The sequence below is a fragment of the Schistocerca gregaria genome, chromosome 2 (genome assembly GCF_023897955.1).
Source record: "Schistocerca gregaria isolate iqSchGreg1 chromosome 2, iqSchGreg1.2, whole genome shotgun sequence".
NCBI classification, from domain to species: domain Eukaryota; kingdom Metazoa; phylum Arthropoda; class Insecta; order Orthoptera; family Acrididae; genus Schistocerca; species Schistocerca gregaria.
Genome location: NC_064921.1, coordinates 417,489,093 through 417,509,190, shown reverse-complemented (window position 1 = coordinate 417,509,190; position 20,098 = coordinate 417,489,093). Strand labels below are relative to the sequence as shown.

The window sequence follows — 20,098 nt, the reverse complement described above, 5'->3', positions numbered from 1 at the left end:
GTGACGATCCTCCGCCATGTTTACTACTTTAGACTTCTTCAAGCCTCCAGTTCTTACGTCTCGTGCCGCTTCCTTACATTCAGTGTGTGGTATACGTAATTCACTGATAGCATAATTACTAGAGTCAAAATAAATCACCATTACTTTTTCAGTCACTCTGTATACAGGTGCCACCAAACTTTAGTGAAACGTTTGAGAAGTATTCAAATTTTGGACAATTTGAAACATGAAGTATAATACTAAACTGTTATCTAACTCAACGCGAAATCTTATGGTTACAATGTTAACCATTTCGAAAGAACCTGTTTATAGAGCTGTAAAACAAAAAGTAAGATCATAAAAATGTAATGTTGGAAACCCCTCTAAACTCAACTGAGTACAGTGGCTTAGGGTTACTAACGTAGGACTGCTACTTTTACTAAAAAGAACTGTTAGAGATATATGATGTATCTCTTATGAGATGGAATGGAAACATCTGAACAGTACAGAGAGAAGTAAAAGGTTCGTTAACAATTATGGTTGATAGGTAGCTGATGGATACAGACACGTTGCATTAGGAGCGCTGGAAATTGAAACTTAGTGAGATAACGTATTGGTTAACGCTTGTAGTTTATACCTGGCCAACAAGGAATTAAAAAACAATTTTGGTCATTGAGATTTAGTTTACTGGCAGGTTTCTTAAACGACTTCGAGAGAATCCTGTCACCAATTCTATTAGGTCTACCACTTTCCATACACCGTTTTGCAGTAAATATCCGTAGGCGCGGTGGCACAGGTGGTAGGTAGTGTCATACAACAAGCTTAGACAATTGTAAATATAACGTCATCAAAATAATATTCGATTTGTGATTGCATCGTTAAGTTATTCTCGATTGAATATGTCAACTTACGAGCCCAGTTCTCGTAATTTGCCGAAAATTTTTATTTTCAGCTTTAAAGTAAAATATTCAACGTGAGAGGCTCACAGAACGAGGAAAAGACCTGTGGTGAGGCACGTGTTAGTGAAAAAACGCGCAGAGTATGGTTTTATAGCTTCAAGAACGGTGCTTTTCACCTCGAAGACCGGCGTGGTGGTGGAAGACCGAAGGTTTTCGAGGCTACTGAAACCGACGGAAACAATCACAGGAGGCTGTTATCGAAAGCAGTTGAAGCGTTTGGGCGGAGCATTGAAAGACAAACGGCCACAGCACAAAGATAGACATGAAAAAGTGAATTTTCAGCATGGCAATGCTTGACTCCACGTCGGAAAACCCGCGAAAGTTACTTGGAGACATTGAAATGGGGAGTCCTAACCCATCCGCAGTATTCTTCACACGTTTCTCCCTCTGACCACCTTCTTTTTTCGACCAAATGCGCGCGGCCTGGCTGAACAACACTTCCACTCATACGAACAAGTGCAAAACTCGATCAATTCATGGATCTCCTCAAACGACGCACAGTTATGCCGTTGTGGGATTCGTATGCTGCCCGAAAATTGGAAGAATGTAACGGCCATCGATGGCCAATACTTTGAGCCATAAATGTTTTTTTAAGTTTTTCACAATAAAACCTTGAACTTCGAGGAAAAAGGCTGAAGCAATGTTTTAGTAGGTTACGTAAAAGTCTTTCGAGAAAACGGTTCATAAACTGAAGTAACATTTCCAACGTAAGTTTAGCCATGGCCAAGTGAATGCTGACACGCACTTCCAGAATAACGAAATATTCAAAAATCATTATGAAGCATTTACGTTTTTATTTCTGTAGTCGCTCTTGGCTTCCTTTTCACGTCAGAAGCTTAATAGTGAAGGAACAAGACGATGTATCTAGCTGTGTTAGGAGGAGATTTTTATATAAGCCAAATAATATTCAGCACAGTCTCGTCATTATATTATCATGTAGATACACAAAGCATCACAATAAACTAAACTGAAACTGACTCTCAGAACTAAAACGAATGATATACAGTGCAGTCAATAATCTCACTGACGCTGACATGTTCACATGTCGATTGCAAGAGTTTCCCTCCGAGAGATGAGCGGTGATACATCCGAACTGTTATTGGCACGAGCTTGTCAGCTTGTTACGTGAATGATGTCAATCAGTGTGTCGGACCGACAGTCTCGCTAGTATACCTACGACTGACTGTCATTGTGCAGCTAGAGAACAACCTACCTTATTTCTTCAGCGCACGGTGTTCAGCTTCACGGATCAACAATGCTTCTGCGCTGCTTTGACTCGACGCAACTAATATTCTCTCCTTGGAGAACACCTGAAAAAGAGAACAGTAATACTGAAAAATTAATTCCTTTGTGCTCAACAACGAAATAGAGCTTCTGCGCTAGCTTTTTAGTACCCAACAGCAGTTGTATTTGGACACAATTCCTTTTTGGAAAAATGTACTACGAGCAAATATCTTTCTGCAAATAAATTTCTAATTGAATGGCATCGCTATGAAGTGTGCTTGACACCAGTGTACTTTTTCATATTTTCATATAAAACGGTGTTCAGTCCTTAAGAGATGGAAAATTTGGAAATTTGTGGTAAGGTCTTTGGGACCAAATCACTTAGGTCATCGGTCCCTAGGTCTACACACTCGTTAATCTAACTTAAACTAACTTAAGCTATGGACGAACACATCCATTCCCGAGGGAGGACTCGAACCTCCGACGGGGAGAGCCGCACGGACCGTGACAAGGCGGCTTAGACAGCGCTGCTACCCCGCGCGGCAAGATAAGAAATAAGTCCCCAGAACACTAAATCTTTTTACACGTGGAGATGATCCTTCAATATGTTTCAAAGGCGAAGCACTTGCCCTCATGGTAGTTATTTTTTTTTTCGTTTTAAAATACAAACTTCTTCAAGTACAATTGTTTAGGTCGGTCCAGAATTTTTGTGACGTATTTGCCTGTTATTCCTTTAACCATTGCAAAGCAAAGCCATCATCTTGGACACAGGATTTTGACTTATTTCGTTTCCAAAGATACAAACACATGTACCATTCTTAGAAAAGCAACAGCAAAAAATTGGTTGAACCATGTCTGAAACAATCCAAAATTTGTTGTGAAAAGCGTTCTTGCTCATTCATTTTGACAACAAGTGTAACACTGATTTTGTAACAAAGCTTCGTCGTAATTAATCTTCATGCAAAATGTACTGACACTTCTTCGTGTAATATAGTTTGGGCCTCTTTTGTTTTATGAAAAAATGCATCAGGTACCAATCAAAACAAGACTGAACAAATACTGAACAATCTCGTCTGTGGTTTCCATTTCTCCGGACAACTGTCAGTAGCACTGCCAAAAGGAGAAAGAGAAGGAAAAGTTCTTTACAAATATACCTCAAAAATGGATGAATTTCAGTACACTGTGGTCCTGTTAATGCATTACAACGAAACAAACTAATTTAGAAATGAGGACTTATTTTCCAAATATAAAGTTGGCACTTAACTTAGGTTATCGCACGACATGTTCTAATACCAAAGAAACAACATTTCATTGGATCAACGCCACGTTCGTATAATTCCGAGTAATTCTCTTCTTCAATACAAACAACTTTTCACTGGATCAACATCACGTTTGTACTACTGCAAGTAATTCCCTTCTTGTTCTCATATGCTGCTGTCTCTTAGCAGCAAGCAGAAACAGCGGTTAAGAAAGATGGAAGTAGCATTTGTTTCATAGGTAATTATTTTTAGTGGTCACATTAATGAAACACGCTTTCATTATTCACTAAAAAAAAATGAGCAGAGCCACTACGGTATAGTTTATGATGAATAATTTGTGCAGAATTTCTGAATTAAATTTGTTTTTCCAATGTGTGCTGCTGTAGAGTAGTAACCGTTACCAATCCTAGCCTCGTCGTTCAACAGTCCTGGGAGACGGTGTCATCAATTAAGAAGTAAAATGTTTTTGCATAAACAGTGTCCGTTTTCTAGTTGCTCCTGTTGAGGCAACATGGTCAGGGGTTCCAGAAACGAAAGCTTTCAGTTGTTTCGGCTCTAAAAGAGATACCGTCTGGGTAACTTTGAGCTGTATGCACTCCACACAATACGAACGATTACGAAGTCAACGGCATTCCGTTGGTGATACTTTGTGCAGAAGCTTTGCATATCAAATGAGATCCATTTTCCTTTAATCTATTACCTGGTCAAATGCCTCTGAGCACTATGGGACTAAACTTCTAAAGTCATCAGTCCCTTGGAACTTAGAACTACTTAAATCTAACTAACTGAAGGACATCACACGCATCCATGCCCGAGGCAGGATTCGAACCTGCGACCGAAGAGGACGTGCGGTTCCAGACTGTAGCGCGTAGAGCCGCTCGGCCATCGCGGCCAGCGCTTGCGGCATTACATAAGGACAAAACATAAGACTTAACCATTCATTCATAGCTTACAACAAAAATAAAAAGCAGCTGATCTCTTGTCTGTGTCCATATAATATGCCTTTATCTGACTGTAGCCTTATTCCTCACCCTCAGTTTTCTCCCTTTAGCACAAGCCATTCGAAATACCTAGATAATAGTATGATTCTCGATTGCAACATGATCACAGTTTTTGAGCAGAGTTTCAAAAAATTAGGATCAGTAGGACAATACTGGTCCTTTTTTGTGCTATTCAAACACTTACAAATTTTCGAACGGAGGATGGACGAAGTTTTCTTTTATTTGCCTATTTAATTTAATATTTTAATTCTACATATCTTGAAACACAGGCAGCCGAAATATTTCAGTATTTGTGGAATTTCTACGTTTGCCATAGGAAATAATAGGAATAAAAGACCGAAAATTGGTTATTTTGGATACCGGTTATTTTGAGCGGCTTTAACAGGTTGAACAGGTCTTGGAAGAAAATGTTGTAACCGAAAACCAGTTGTTTCAGGGCGTCATGGACTGGCGACAGGAAGGGCATCCAGCCATCCCATAAGCTAAACATGCCACACCCGTTATTAACCAAATCGATCCAGTACCGATGCTGGACAAAGGCACAAGAAAGAGATGGAAAAAAGATGACCAGACGCAAAATTCTATATCGACAACTAGCTTAAATGTTTAAGACATTATCAGCGAACCATTCTTAAGTATAGACCATTACTAGTAGCTGGTACGTGAAAAGGCGTTGATGACACAGCAGTTTAGTGTCCTAAAATATTAATAAGCATAACCAATTTCCTGCTAAAATATTAAAACAAAAATCCAAAAGATAATTTTGATGAAACTGGTGCATATGAGTAATGAAGATATGTATGAATATTCGCCCGTTGTGGCTCGTGCTCCGCTAGAGGACGTCGTCTTCACAGCTGAATGTGCAACAGCTGGTCATCTATTTAGATGTAGTCTGGTGCACTGTCAAATAGCGCTCTCAATTCTCTCCATAACTGATATTACCCTATTACCGTAATAATCTATTAGGCGTTGTTTAAATCCTTCGGCATCTAGTGATGACGGTTTATCATTCTGTAGAAATGGCGATCTCGTTATGTCGACCTCGAAATTGCTTACCGTTGTGAAAGTTTGTGGTTTGGAGTGAAAGTAAAATTGTTTTGTAATAACTGGAAAAGTGCTCCGTCGCAATACAGCTAATTTAAAGACTGCGCAGTTTTCATAATAGTTCAGCTAACCGGACGTTTCCGAAAACGAACAGGGGACCATGAGGGCCTTCAATCTATATCTTTATCTTGCTACGGTAATCTTTCTTTTTCCGTCTGTATCTCAGAGTTCTCCACGTCTTCCAATTCCTGCACTGAATGTTGTAGCATCACGTACTTCAGGTAGCTGCGTGAGAAGTTGTTGAGTATGCGTGCCATTTGCAGATTCTGTCGCAATTGCAGTAGTGGAAGATTGTATTTCTCTTATTTCTTACGTATTTCATCTTGAAAATCTTGTCTGTACAAATTGGTGAACGACAACGGGAAAAATTAAAACAACGAATTAGTAATGAAATTTCTCTTGTCGCACTGTTGGAGCCAAAAGTTGGAACTGAGGCAGTGGAATAAGTAAAAAATTACGGTAGCAGTCTTCCCAACGAAGGGGAAGAAGATAACTATCCTCTTCATTACATTTGAGTCACTGGTACGGAGGTTACTTACGTTCAGGGAGCTATAGCTTCGGCAGCTCGTGGTCTAGTGGCTATCGTTGCTATCTTTGGATCACGGGGTCCCGGATTAGATTCCCTGCTGGGTAGGGGCTTTTCTCTGCCCGGGGACTGGGTGTTTGTGTTCTCCTCTTCATCATCATTCGTGACAGTGGCTAGATTGGAGTGTGTAAAAAAAATGGACTGTGTAAAGTTCAAAAATGGTTCAAATGGTTCAGAGCACTATGGGACTTAACTTCTGAGGTCATCAGTCCCCTAGAACTTAGAACTACTTAAACCTAACTAACCTGAGGACATCACAAACATCCATGCCGAGGCAGGATTCGAAGCTGCGACCGTAGCGGTCGCGCGGTTCCAGACTGTAGCGCCTAGAACTGCTCGGCCACTACGGCCGGCAGCAATAGCGTATCTTTCATCACGTAATGAAGGTGAAATAATCCTATCTAGATGCTCCACACACTATAGCTCAGCTGAGGTACACTGTCTGGCTCGTCAGAAGCGCTGCTTGTGTTTCTCCCTGACCCATTCTCAGTGGCGAAATGTTATTCTTCCCACGCGCATCGTGTCAACACCACCATAATTTAAGCGAGATAGCTTCGCAACGGGACTTAAAAATTTTAACCGTTTGCTGCCTTGTGCAAGAAAGGCAACGTATCGGATTACAGGAAGATTGTGATGCAGTCTACGAAAAAGACTACAGCAAAGAAATGGGTTTTTGAGAATTGTTCAGTCCTACCATATAACTCAAACAGAACATTTAATACTGAAGACTATATGAGTTTATTTAAGGTGCAAGAAAAATCTAAATTGTTATCAGAGCCAACAGGAGTCCGACAAACAAAACAGAGCAATTACTTGTCATCGCAGATCGACGACTTATATCCTACAATCGTCTCTATCTGAAGACTACCCAGGCGGTATTTTCTTTGCTCTTATACGTAATACTTTTCGTACGTCCACTAAGTAGTGAAACAAGGCACCTGATTCAGACACGCGACACAGCCCAAATCTTAATTTATAGACAGAAATATGTAATGGATATAATTTTAATGCAAGTCAGAAAAATTATCTTAATTTATAGACAGAAATATGTAATGGATATAATTTTAATGCAAGTCAGAAAAATTATTTTATACTATGAAGTAATTCTCAAATTTTAGTGAGTTTTTATTGAGTAGTCAACGGTAAACAGAGATATTATATGCTCTGATAGTGTCAGTTTATTGCCTACCTGTAGTATTACATTATTGTTATCCAGAAATAACAGATGCGACGCTACTTGGAAGATAATGTGAAAGCGTCCTAAAGTAGTCACCAGCACTTAAAGTAACTTCGATCAACAAAACTTGGTAAATATTGTACTAGAACCGCTCCAATCGCAATTTTAATTTGGTTTCCTGTAATTTTGACCAGGATGTCTGCAAATAATTAATGTTTAGCTCTTTGTAATTTGCTTAGTCTGTCACTTGAGTCGTTTATTTGCATCAGGTTCATCACACTAAAAACCAAATTGGAAGCATTGCTATGGTATTCAAGGGATGGAAATTTTGAAGCGTGAAGTGCTCAGAAGTACATACGGAATACAAAAATTAAGTGACACATGTCGTCCCACCCTGAAACCAGTGCACAACAAGAGCAGGGTATTCTCAGAAGGGAGTATATGATCCGAGTTTTCTACGGTACAACTAGCAGCTGCATCACAGTGTGCGAGTAAAATTTCATGGCAACTGAGAACGTACTCCGAGGTTGAAATGTGAGGGGCAGTACTATTCTTGTGAACAAAAGGATTAAACTGCACACAGATTCACCATGAAATTTGGCTGCTATACGGACTAAATACTGTGTTGCGTTCAGCCATAGTGAAATAATGAAAACAATTTCAGCAAGGCCGCAAAAATGTCGCTGATACTAATCCGCCATTCAGTCGAGACATTGCATAATTCTATTCACTATGAAAGTTTAATGTTGAGGCTTCTACAACCGTCTTTGTGTCAAGTTACTCTCTTACAAATTGATAAAACATATTTTGATATATGAATACGTAAATCTCATTCCAGGGCAAGAGAACTCTGTTACAGTTAAATTTTGTAGGAAATTGTGTGAAGTTCAAATTACACGATGCAATCTCCAGACTAATAGGTACATGACACAGTTCGTCTTCGACGAATGAATCCATTTTCAATGAAATTTACATACGCTATTTTTCTGCAAAACAAATAAATGGGATTGAAATGTTGGCCCTCAATACTGCTAATCTTTACCTTAGTCTTGTAAACAATCAATGTATCCGTACTGTTGATGTAATTACACAACAAGTGAACATAAAATGTAACGCATCTGACTTTCCGATATAACTGACTGAAAATTCAGAGAATAGCATTTTACTGAGATCTTCTACTAGTATTAAGCCTCTGAACTGATAATGTTCACAAATCTTCCAATCACTGTGCCTTAAATTGGACATGAATGTTCATGATAATTACATATGTTGGCCTACCAGTGCGCACCTAACGCTCGTCTGTTCTGTATCTTGTTACTATTACGAATATTGATATGACTGTCCAAAAACAAATTTTATTTGCCATACTTGCGATGTGCAATGTAAGACAAATCACATTTCATAAACATGATTCACAGTATACAACTCGTGATATGGAATGCGAGTATAAAAACACATTCATAAAGGTAAAGAATGTAGGAACTAAACTTGACGACTGACAAATAAGAACAAAGACTCCAGGTGTAACTATGCTTCACTCAGCCATAACAACATAGCTTTTCATAAACTTCCCACGACTGGACAAGTTAGTAAAATATGTTTTTATCATTTTTCTGTGTACCACTACTTTCCTTCACACTTGTTTCAATTATAAGTTATATACTGCATTATAATAGTTTTACAGTCTTCAAACATATATATGTGTAAACTTAAAAATTCCGCTTTTGTCATTTTTTCATTTATATAATCCCATTTTCAAAAATTCCGCTTTTGACATTCTTGCATTCATATAATCCCATTTTCACAAAAAATATTCCTCTGACTATATTACAAATTCCTTTTTAAATAATGCTGCCTCGACTGCACGACAGGCCAGCCTCCATTCTTCTCAAACCAAGACTATTGCCAGAATAACACACACAGACTGTTACTCTTTTCAAAATATGTAACCTCTCTGACAAACATCCGTTGTCTCAAGAACAGACTCACGTTTTTCACATTCGTAACATGAGTTACACTTATGATCAAAACATCTTGAAAACCGTCATGGCGAATAGGACAGTCCCCTTTCAACTACGTTTCGGCCAGCTGAAAGAACGTCTGGAAGAAACAAGTTTTCCAGTTATCAGGAAATTCGCACAGAGATTCTCGAATGGTTCCGTACCGAAGGAGCGGACTTCTATCGTCGGGAGTTAAACGACAGGAAGAACGTTCGGGATGTTGTTTCAGGGATTCATGTTGACGAATACTGTCTCTTTGAAGCGTAGTTCAGCATTTATAAAGGTTAATTGGTCTGTCACAATTACGTGACACATATTTTTAAGACGTATCGTACGTTAGTCCACACAAATCGTCTTCTATTTCTATGTTTTTCGTTGGCTACAAAGACATTCAACTATTATTTCATTTAAATAATGAAGTTTTTAATTAGATAGACATGTTACAACTTGTATTACCCAAGGTCTATGTTACTAGTTTCCCAAGGTCTTCCTTTCGAGCATCTGTATAGCACATTCTATTTTGGGCCTTTTGCCTAATGACTAGCCCTAACTTAATTACTCTGCTTCTTATATATGCTCCATTTACAGATTATACAAACAGTAACTAAAGTTTAAGTACTTAGTAGACAGAGTTCTAGGTTTAGTGTGCCCATGTAACTGGGTTTGATTTTGGCCCTTACAACTCATATCCAGATATAACGAACGTAAGTGGTTCACTGTTTTGATTGTTGTTACCTATTATTAACATTTTCATATGACACGTCACTTATTACGATTTATACACATTGGTTTAAAGTATTGAATCCCCATAAAGGTAGCAATATTGGTGACGTCTCATTTTTATTATTTATCTAAAACTGTCTAACAGAAAAACAAGATCCACATTGCGCATCATCATTTCAAGTATATTATTATATTTTCCTGCCGTATTGTGGTTTTACGATTAATACCTGTTAAAGATATTTTTTGATTCACATAAAAACATTTAAATACTCTTGATTTCATTAAATGTTTTATTATGATTAGACGAAATGTCACTATAGACTTACATAATACATCGTTATGGACGCCATTTGTTGAGAATATTGACTATAGATCCTTCACTGTTTGGCTGTACATCTTCTCGTTTTTTTTTAAATCTTTAACATGATGGTTTCAGAAAACATCGTTCTTGTGCAACACAGCTAGCTCTTTATTCGCACGAAATAATGGCTGCTATCGACAGGGGATCTTAATTTGATTCCGTATTTCTAGATTTCCGGAAAGCTTTTGACACCATTCCTCACAAGCGACTTCTAATCAAGTTGCGGAGCTATGGGGTATCGTCTCAGTTGTGCGACTGGATTCGTGATTTCCTGTCATGAAGATCGCAGTTCGTGGTAATAGACGGCACATCATCGAGTAAAACTGAAGTGATATCAGGTGTTGCCCAGGGAAGCGTCCTGGGACCTGTGCTATTCCTGATCTATATAAATGACCTAGGTGACAATCTGAGCAGTTCTCTTAGGTTGTTCGCGGCTGATGCTGTAATTTACCGAATAGTAAGGTCATCCGAAGACCAGTATCAGTTGCAAAGCGATTTAGAAAAGATTGCTGTATGGTGTGACAATGAATAACAAGAAGTGTGAGTTGATCCACATGAGTTCCAAAAGATATCCGTTGAAATTCGATTCCTCGATAAATAGTACAATTCTCAAGGCTATCAATTCAACTAAGTACTTGGGTGTTAAAATTACGAACAACTTCAGTTGGAAAGTCCACATAGATAATATTGTGGGGAAGGCGAGCCAAAGGTTGCGTTTCATTGACAGGACACTTAGAAGATGCAACAAGTGCACTAAAGAGACAGCTTACACTACACTCATTCATCCTCTGTTAGAATATTGCTGTGCGGTGTGGGATCCTTACCAGGTGGGAGTGACGGAGGATATCGAAATGGTGCTAAAAAGGGCAGCTCGTTTTGTATTATCACGTAATAGGGGATGGAGGTCATTAAAGCAAAGACGTTTTTCGTCGCAGCGAGATCTATTTACGAAATTTCAGTCACCAAATTTGTCTTCCGAATGCGAAAACATTTTGTTGAGCCCAACCTACAGAGGTAGGAATGATCATAAAAAAAAATAATAAGAGAAATCAGAGCTCGAACAGAAAGGTTTAGGTGTTCGTTTTTCCCGCGCGCTGTTCGGGAGTGGAATGGTAGAGACGTAGTATGATTGTGGTTCGATGAACCCTCTGCCAAGCACTTAAATGTGAATTGCAGAGTAGTCATGTAGATGTAAATGTAGATGTATTATCATAGACAGTTATTCTGTAATTTATACATCTGTAAGCCTGAACTTAAAGTAGACTACTACATATTACTGTATTTTTATGGTCCATAGTGTTTTGAAAGTTATCAAGTTTATGCATGTGATTACTGAGCAAGTTTGTAGTGACGCCCCCACTCCCCTTGTGTTGTCGCTGTTGATGTTGAGCCTCTACTGCTACAGCTCGGTCGAAGGAATGGAGAGGCGACGCGCAGTGGTGGTTGTCCCCGTCGGATAACGTGGAACAGCACCTGAAAATCTCTTAAAAGAATTGTTCCTCGCGTAATGTATGAAAGTCCGTTTGCGAGTCCGCACAGTCTTCTCAGCCATGCGAACTGCTGATTTTAATTGTATGTTATGGTTTTATGATGATTCACTATTCCTGGTTAGTTAGGTATTGCAGTATTGTGTGAATCATTCATCACCGGCGTCGTTTCACACCACTGAAGCCAGGAAAAATTCACTTGCAGTTCAGTATCAGTAGTTGTTGTTAAGCTGCGAGGCAGAATTGTTCACTACGGCATGACGCAAATTCAGAGATAATCTATAATGCTATCTTGCTTTTGTGCGTCGTAATATTATTTTGGCAAAACATTCATTTCAATGCTTAATGTTCACCAAGTCACTTCTCAATTAATATGTTCACAGTTGATTAATTTTGATCATGAACTATCCCACAGTTCAATTAATCATGAAGCCAACACGTGAGATTTCCATTACTGACGAACAATTTTTATTGTTCCTTCTTCGCAGTTAGTTTATAATCATCACACCACACGCACACGCACACCGATGGATCAGATTAATTACTATTTTTTTCAGTTCGGTGATCCTGACAATTACAACTTTTACAATCGGCGTATTTGTATTATCTTCGTGTAGTCGTATTAATGTTTCCTACTCATGGCTAATCAGGTATTGCATTCTTCGATACTATGTACATTTTTCGTTGTAACTGTTTACTTTCATGAAGGTTTAGTGCAATAGCTAATATCTCTAACAATTAAAGTTCATTAACTCGTCGTACATTATCAGAGTATCATTTCAGTTCAAGTTCTCAAGTCAGAATAACTGAGAACAAAGTCGGTGCATCTCTGTCACACAATAGGACTTTTTTTGAATAGAAACAATCTCATAGCGTTCTGTTTGTAGTACTATAACAAAAGGTGCTATCTCACTATTTGATAGCAGGCAAGCTAGCTAGCTAACTAGAGACTAACATTTCCATGATCGAGCAATGTACACGCATTTAATTTCCTTTTACAACTCTCCTTCACAATGTTATCTCTGACCGACATATTACTTTGGACTTAACTTTCGTCGTAATGATTTGCAGTTATTCCCCCCATGAACCATGGACCTTGCCGTTGGTGGGAAGGCTTGCGTGCCTCAGCGATACAGATAGCCGTACCGTAGGTTCAACCACAACGGAGGGGTATCTGTTGAGAGTCCAGACAAACGTGTGGTTCCTGAAGAGGAGCAGCAGCCTTTTCAGTAGTTGCAGGGGCAACAGTCTGGATGATTGACTGATCTGGCCTTGTAACAATAACCAAAACAGCCTTGCTGTGCTGGTAGTGCGAAGGCTGAAAGCAAGGGGAAACTACGGCCGTAATTTTTCCCCAGGGCATGCAGCTTTACTGTATGGTTAATGATGATAGCGTCCTCTTGGGTAAAATATTCCGGAGGTAAAATAGTCCCCCATTCGGATCTCCGGGCGGGGACTACTCAAGAGGATGTCGTTATCAGGAGAAAGAAAACTGGCGTTCTACGGATCGGAGCGTGGAATGTCAGATCCCTTAATCGGGCAGGTAGGTTTAGAAAATTTAAAAAGAGTAATGGATAGGTTAAAGTTAGATATAGTGGGAATTAGTGAAGTTCCGTGGCAGGAGGAACAAGACTTCTGGTCAAGTAACTACACGGTTATAAACACAAAATCAAATAGGGGTAATGCATGAGTAGGTTTAATAATGAATAGTAAAATAGGAATGCGGGTAAGCTACTACAAACAGTATAGTGAACGCATTATTGTGTCCAAGATAGATACGAAGCCCACACCTACTATAGTAGTACAAGTTTATATGCCAACTAGCTCTGCAGATGACGAAGAAATTGATGAAATGTATGATCAAATAAAATAAATTATTCAGATAGTGAAGCGAGACGAAAATTTAATAGTCATGGGTGACTGGAATTCGAGCGTAGAGAAAGGGAGAGAAGGAAACATAGTAGGTGAATATGGACTGGGGCAAAGAAATGAAAGAGGAAACCACCTGGTAGAATTTTGCACAGAGCACAGCTTAATCATAGGTAACACTTGGTTCAAGAATCATAAAAGAAGACTGTATACATGGAAGAAGCCTGGAGACACTGACAGTTTTCAGATAGATTATATAATGCTAAGACAGAGATTTAGGAACCAGTTTTTAAACTATAAGACATTTCCAGGGGCAGATGTGGACTCTGACCACAATCTATTAGTTATGAACTGTAGATTAAAACTGAAGAAACTACAAAAACGTGGGAATTTAAGGAGATGGGACCTGGATAAACTGACTAAACGAAAGGTTGTAGAGAGTTTCAGGGAGAGCATAAGGGAACAATTGACAGGAATGGGGGAAAGAGATACAGTAGAAGAAGAATGGGTAGCTCTGAGGGATGAAGTAGTGAAGGCAGCAGAGGATCAAGCAGGTAAAAAGACGAGGGCTAGTAGAAATCCTTGGGTAACAGAAGAAATATTGAATTTAATTGATGAAAGGAGAAAACATAAAAATGCAGTAAATGAAGCAGGCAGAAGGGAATACAGACGTCTCAAAAATGAGATCGACGGGAAGTGCAAAATGGCTAAGCAGGGATGGCTAGAGGACAAATGTAAGGATGTAGAGGGTTATCTCACTAGGGGTAAGATAGATACTGCCAACAGGAAAATTAAATAGACCTTTGGAGATAAGAGAACCACTTGTATGAGCATCAAGAGCTCAGATGGGAACCCAGTTCTAAGCAAAGAAGGGAAAGCAGAAAGGTGGAAGGAGTATATAGAGGGTCTATACAAGGACGATGTACTTGAGGACAATACTATGGAAATGGAAGTGGATGTAGATGAAGATGAAATGGGAGATACGATACTGCTTGAAGAGTTTGACAGGGCAGTGAAAGACCTGAGTCGAAACAAGGCCCCTGAGGAGACAACATTCCATTGGAACTACTGACGGCCTTGGGAGAGCCAGTCCTGACAAAACTCTACCATCTGCTGAGCAAGATGTATGAGACAGGCGAAATACCCTCAGACTTCAAGAAGAATACAATAATTCCAATCCCAAAGAAAGCAGGTGTTGACAGATGTGAAAATTACCGAACTATCATTTTAATAAGTCACAGCTGCAAAATACTAACGCCAATTCTTTACATACGAATGGGAAAACTAGTAGAAGCCGACCTCGGGGAAGATCAGTTTGGATTCCGTAGAAATGTTGGAACACGTGAGGCAATACTGACCCTACGACTTATCTTAGAAGCTAGATTAAGGAAGGGCAAACCTACGTTTCTAGCATTTGTAGACTTAGAAAAAGCTTTTGACAATGTTGACTGGAATACTCTCTTTCAAATTCTGAAGGTGGCAGGGGTAAAATACAGGGAGCGAAAGGCTATTTAAAATTTGTACAAAAAAAAGATGGCAATTATAAGAGTCGAGGAACATGAAAGGGAAGCAGTGATTGGGAAGGGAGTGAGACAGGGTTGTAGCCTCTCCCCGATGTTATTCACTCTGTATATTGAGCAAGCAGTGAAGGAAACAAAAGAAAAATTCGGAGTAGGTATTAAAATCCATGGAGAAGAAATAAAAACTTTGAGGTTCGCCGATGACATTGTAATTCTGTCAGAGACAGAAAAAGGACTTGGAAGAGCAGTTGAACGGAATGGACAGTGTCTTGAAAGGAGGATATAATATGAACATCAACAAAAGCAAAACTAGGATAATGGAATGTAGTCGAATTAAATCGGGTGATGTTGAGGGTATTAGATTAGGAAATGAGACACTTAAAGTAGTAAAGAAGTTTTGCTATTTGCGGAGCAAAATAACTGATGGTGGTCGAAGTAGAGAGGATATAAAATCTGGGGAGAAGAGAAGTTTGTGGCACAACTTAACCAGAAGAAGGGATCGGTTGGTAGGACATGTTCTGTGGCATCAAGGGATCACCAATTTAGTATTGGAGGGCAGCGTGGTGGGTAAAAGTCGTAGAGGGAGACCAAGAGATGAGTACACTACGCAGATTCAGAAGGATGTAGGTTGCAGTGGGTACTGGGAGATGAAGAGGCTTGCACAGGATAGAGTAGCTTGGAGAGCTGCATCAAACCAGTCTCAGGACTGAAGACCACAACAACAACAACTGAGATGTTAGATAGCTAATTAAAATATTTCTTTCTACCTTTGTATCATGACATACTCAGCAATTATTGAAACTGGTGTTCATCAAAACTTTAAGGTATTATATTATTGTCAAAATTGTCGTACCTGTCAAGATAACACTGTTCCCTACTTTAAATTATGATGACATTCTTATTTGGGTTTTCGGGTTTCTTCGTGTGTTACAAGATCCAGCTGCATTCTGTTTGAATTTAATAGATGTACAGCTTTAATAGTACTTTCCAGACGATTATCCGCCACACAAGTGTTTCGTGTTTCTAAAAAGCTTGTCTGTATCTCTACAAACGTTTTTACAATTCTTTATGTGTAAGCTCTCTGCGATGATGGCTGCTTAAGCTGAAACTGCTTAAGGATGAAGGAATGTAAGTACATTTGGTAGCTCAAAATGGTTTTCTTCTGTTGCTATTATTATTTTGAGATCAATGGTTAGAGAAAAGGCCGAGCGGTTCTAGGCGTTTCAGTCCGGAAACTCTCTGCTGCTACGGTCGCAGGTTCGAATCCTGCCTCGGTTATGGATGTATGTGATGTCCTTAGTTAGGTTTAAGTAGTTTTAGGTCTAGGGGACTGATGACCTCAGATGTTAAGTCCAATAGTGCTTAGAGGCATTTCAACCATTTTTTGTTAGAGAAAAAAGCTCATCTGCGTTTTATTTTGAGCTCATGGAAAATGAACGTATTTTGGAATACTTAGCTACTGAGTTTAATATTGCAGAATTAGTCAGCAGGCAGCTACAAAACAACAGTGTTCTCGGTAGTGCTCTCAGCAAACATCAGTCTCTCTGACAGCGGAGAATAACTTGTAGTGAGGCGTCTTCAGGTTTGCTAATGAGGGCTCACTCTGATGGACGTGAAGTAGCCCAGCTGTCGCGAGAAGCTGCACTGCCGCCAGGCGGCTGACAGCGGGTCTGAAGCTGCTGGATCTGACTCATGCTCTCTGTAGCGCTGCACTCTACAAACTGGTGCGCAGAAAACGGGGAAAGTAACATACCTTGATGAAAATTATCCATACGAGGAAAGAACAGCTACAGTATAGCAAAGATAGTACTGAAGAAATTACTCAATGAGACAAATAGGAATGACGCTGTCATTCAAAGACAATAATTACAATGAAGTTACCGTGATTCATGATGGCCCCCTGCACATTAAATATGGCGGGACATGTTTCTCAATAGGATGTGTGAACACCACGCACTGTAAGCTTTCAAACAACTTTTTTTTGTTACTCCAAACTTTAAACGCGTTTTACTCGAAACAAAATTTTCTAGTACGGGAAGTGACCAACGGCCTCCACAGATGAACCGATTCATTTGATTTCTTTTTAAATTAAATATAATTAAACTTTGGGGGCCTTAGCGAGAGCATCTTTTGTAGTCGAATTTTAAATATCTTTTTAAACATTTGAAGTTAGAAAACATTCCAATAAACTGACATGGTTTTCAAAGAGCTGCAGTGTTTTCCAAGTATTTTCGAAATCTCCATCGTGATTGGGACCAAAATTCATTCCAATTTCGGAATTATCTATTTTTACGGATTTCAGAAATAGCCTTAAGTTTGTATCACGCTGCGCGCCAAGCAGGGCGCCTTGTGAGGCACATATTTTGACAAGGGCTGCAGGCGCCATTTTTAATTTGTCAAGAGATAAAAGATATATGTATGATAAATAATAAACTGGTAGAAAAACTCATTTTAATAAGAAGAATCCTCGCATGAAGAAAAGCTCTGGACTTGACACGTTTTCATTTCCTGTCGACAATGGCAAATAAGCAAACACAACAGTAGTCTGTTTGTGTGTAATGTGATACACTATGAAAAAACATGACGATAACCTGATACAGAGTTCAAGTCAGTCTCTGTATTCTGGAACGTCTTTAGCGGATGCGGGTAGTCACCGACCGTGAGTAAAGGAGGACATCCGCCACCAGGCGGCGGAGGTCGTTGCCTGTCAGTACCCGCGGAGAGACTCCTCTTACGATCGGCGTAGGTCATCGCTGTTTGGGATCCGCCGAGAGATACTTCCTCAGGATCGACAGAGGTTTGACGCTGGTCTCGGAACGATTCCCCGTGAGTTGAAAAAAATGGTTAAAATGGCTCTAAGCACAATGGGACTTAACATCTGAGGTCATCAGTCCCCTAGACTTAGAACTACGTAAACCTAACTAACCTAAGGACATCACTCGCATCCATGCCTGAGGCAGGATTCGAATCTCTGACCGTAGCAGCAGCGCGGTTCCGGACTGAAGCTCCTAGAACCGTGAGCTGCAGCTGCGCTCAACAGGGGAAGATCCATACTGAAGAACTGGGTACGGTCGGCGCCTGGTCACGGAGGAACTCTCGGTATGCAACCGCAGATCGGCCAAGCGGCGACCTAAACAGCCGCGTAGCGGATGAGTACAGGGGACAGCGTGGGAGGTCCCATACCAGAGGCAACGATGTGGTACCGCGGCAGTGCCCCCTGTCAGGAGGGTCGCGTCACCAGGACTCGTGGCGGCTGCTGGCGAACGGGCGGAAAACAGTTTGTAAGTACTTCGGTATAATTTGCAGTGTCCGTGTAACAAGCGGATGGGGAAGTCGGCAACACGCAATACAGAACCGTAGGAAGGGTAACAGGACTGTAGGCTCTAGCCGTACGATTCCTTAGGAATTGACATTGTCAAGTCCGGAGACAGGCGATCCGTAGGGTTGAAATGTGCGGATAATTATCCTTGTACAATCACGCTACAATTTCCTTGTTGTTTACTGATTTCAGCTCATTGAAGAGCAGTCGCCAGGTAAAAAACAAATATATTACTTAATTCAGTGTTAATAAGACAGGAGACATTACACATTCTTGATGACGTTCAACTCAGCAGGCTACGGCCATGTGTAATATCTGGCGGATGACACACTCTCTGTTAAGTAACAATTTTTATTTATCTTAAGATAAATTTATTTTTCTGAAGATTGAGCTGAGACTAGTAATCAGTAAAGCAATTTTAACGATCTTAACCATATGTACTTATGGTTCCTCCAGAAAATACATCTGCATCTGCATTTGCCAGACACATTTTGTGTGGTCGACCCATTCAGCCAATGTGATCCTTCGACTATCAATCGATACCTACAGATACTCTTGGATGCTTGACGCATTCACAAATTGCAAATTCGATTTTACAATGACCATACGATTTACTAATAACATAAGAATAATTTGTGCTGGAGCAGGACTAGAATCCGTATTTCCAGCTTTACATAAGCGGTCGCTTTAATCGCTTTGGCTATCCGTGCACTAATATGTCCTAGTGTCTACGTCCCGTAGCGCTCGCATGCAAATCGTATGATTCCCGCACACGGAGAGGTGTTCTTCCTCATCAGATTGCCTTGCTTTGACATGAGACACCATAGGTCTGTGTCTCTATTTTACACTGTATGTATAGTTCGATGCAACGTTCCTTCGGACATACATGCATGTCCTAAGGATTATTGCATTGTTTAGAAAATGTATGCATGTCCGAAGGAACATTGCATCGAACTATACATACAGTGTAAAATATGGACACTGCACTAATAGATATCGTATTTTTTTATGCACGTTACGGTATATTTCTATACAATTGAGGGTGTGGTGGCAAGGTTTGAACCATGTGCCACTCATCTGCAAGTATCTACGTATTTCGTAACAATTCTTTAACAACATTATCTTTCTACACAAACTGCGTCTATGCCAACTGTGTCAGACAACTACAGATCTTATTCTGGAGGTCACTTACGCACGTCATATACGGAAGTACTCCTATCATACTATTTTGGATGACTTAAGTAAAGTCAGGTAACGAAAAGCGGTATACTCAATATTTCTGACCAGAATCATGCGCCCTATATGCGATATGAAAGTACTTCTAGCCTTATCGAACGTTACAGTTGTATAAACCGTCTCGGCTTTCGATGAACGTAACTAGATGTTACAACAGCAGGGAAACCTAAAAACTGCTTGCCTGAGAAGAACTTATATAGTGCCGTGAAGATGCTGATGTCGAGCAATGGACAGCAGTGTGTGTTATCCACAGTTCCTGTTCCGTGTCATCGTCTCCACGCATCAGCATTGGAG

At 39.9% G+C, this 20,098-nt stretch overlaps 1 protein-coding gene across 1 annotated transcript in view; it reads right to left on the bottom strand.

The window, feature by feature from the left end:
- Positions 1-20,098, bottom strand: part of LOC126323748 (uncharacterized) — a 690,513-nt gene that overhangs the window by 402,491 nt on the left and 267,924 nt on the right. Inside the window, exon 2 of the mRNA XM_049994749.1 lies at positions 2,152-2,248. The gene's annotated coding sequence lies outside the window, so the exon portion shown is untranslated. The remainder of the gene's footprint in view (positions 1-2,151; positions 2,249-20,098) is intronic.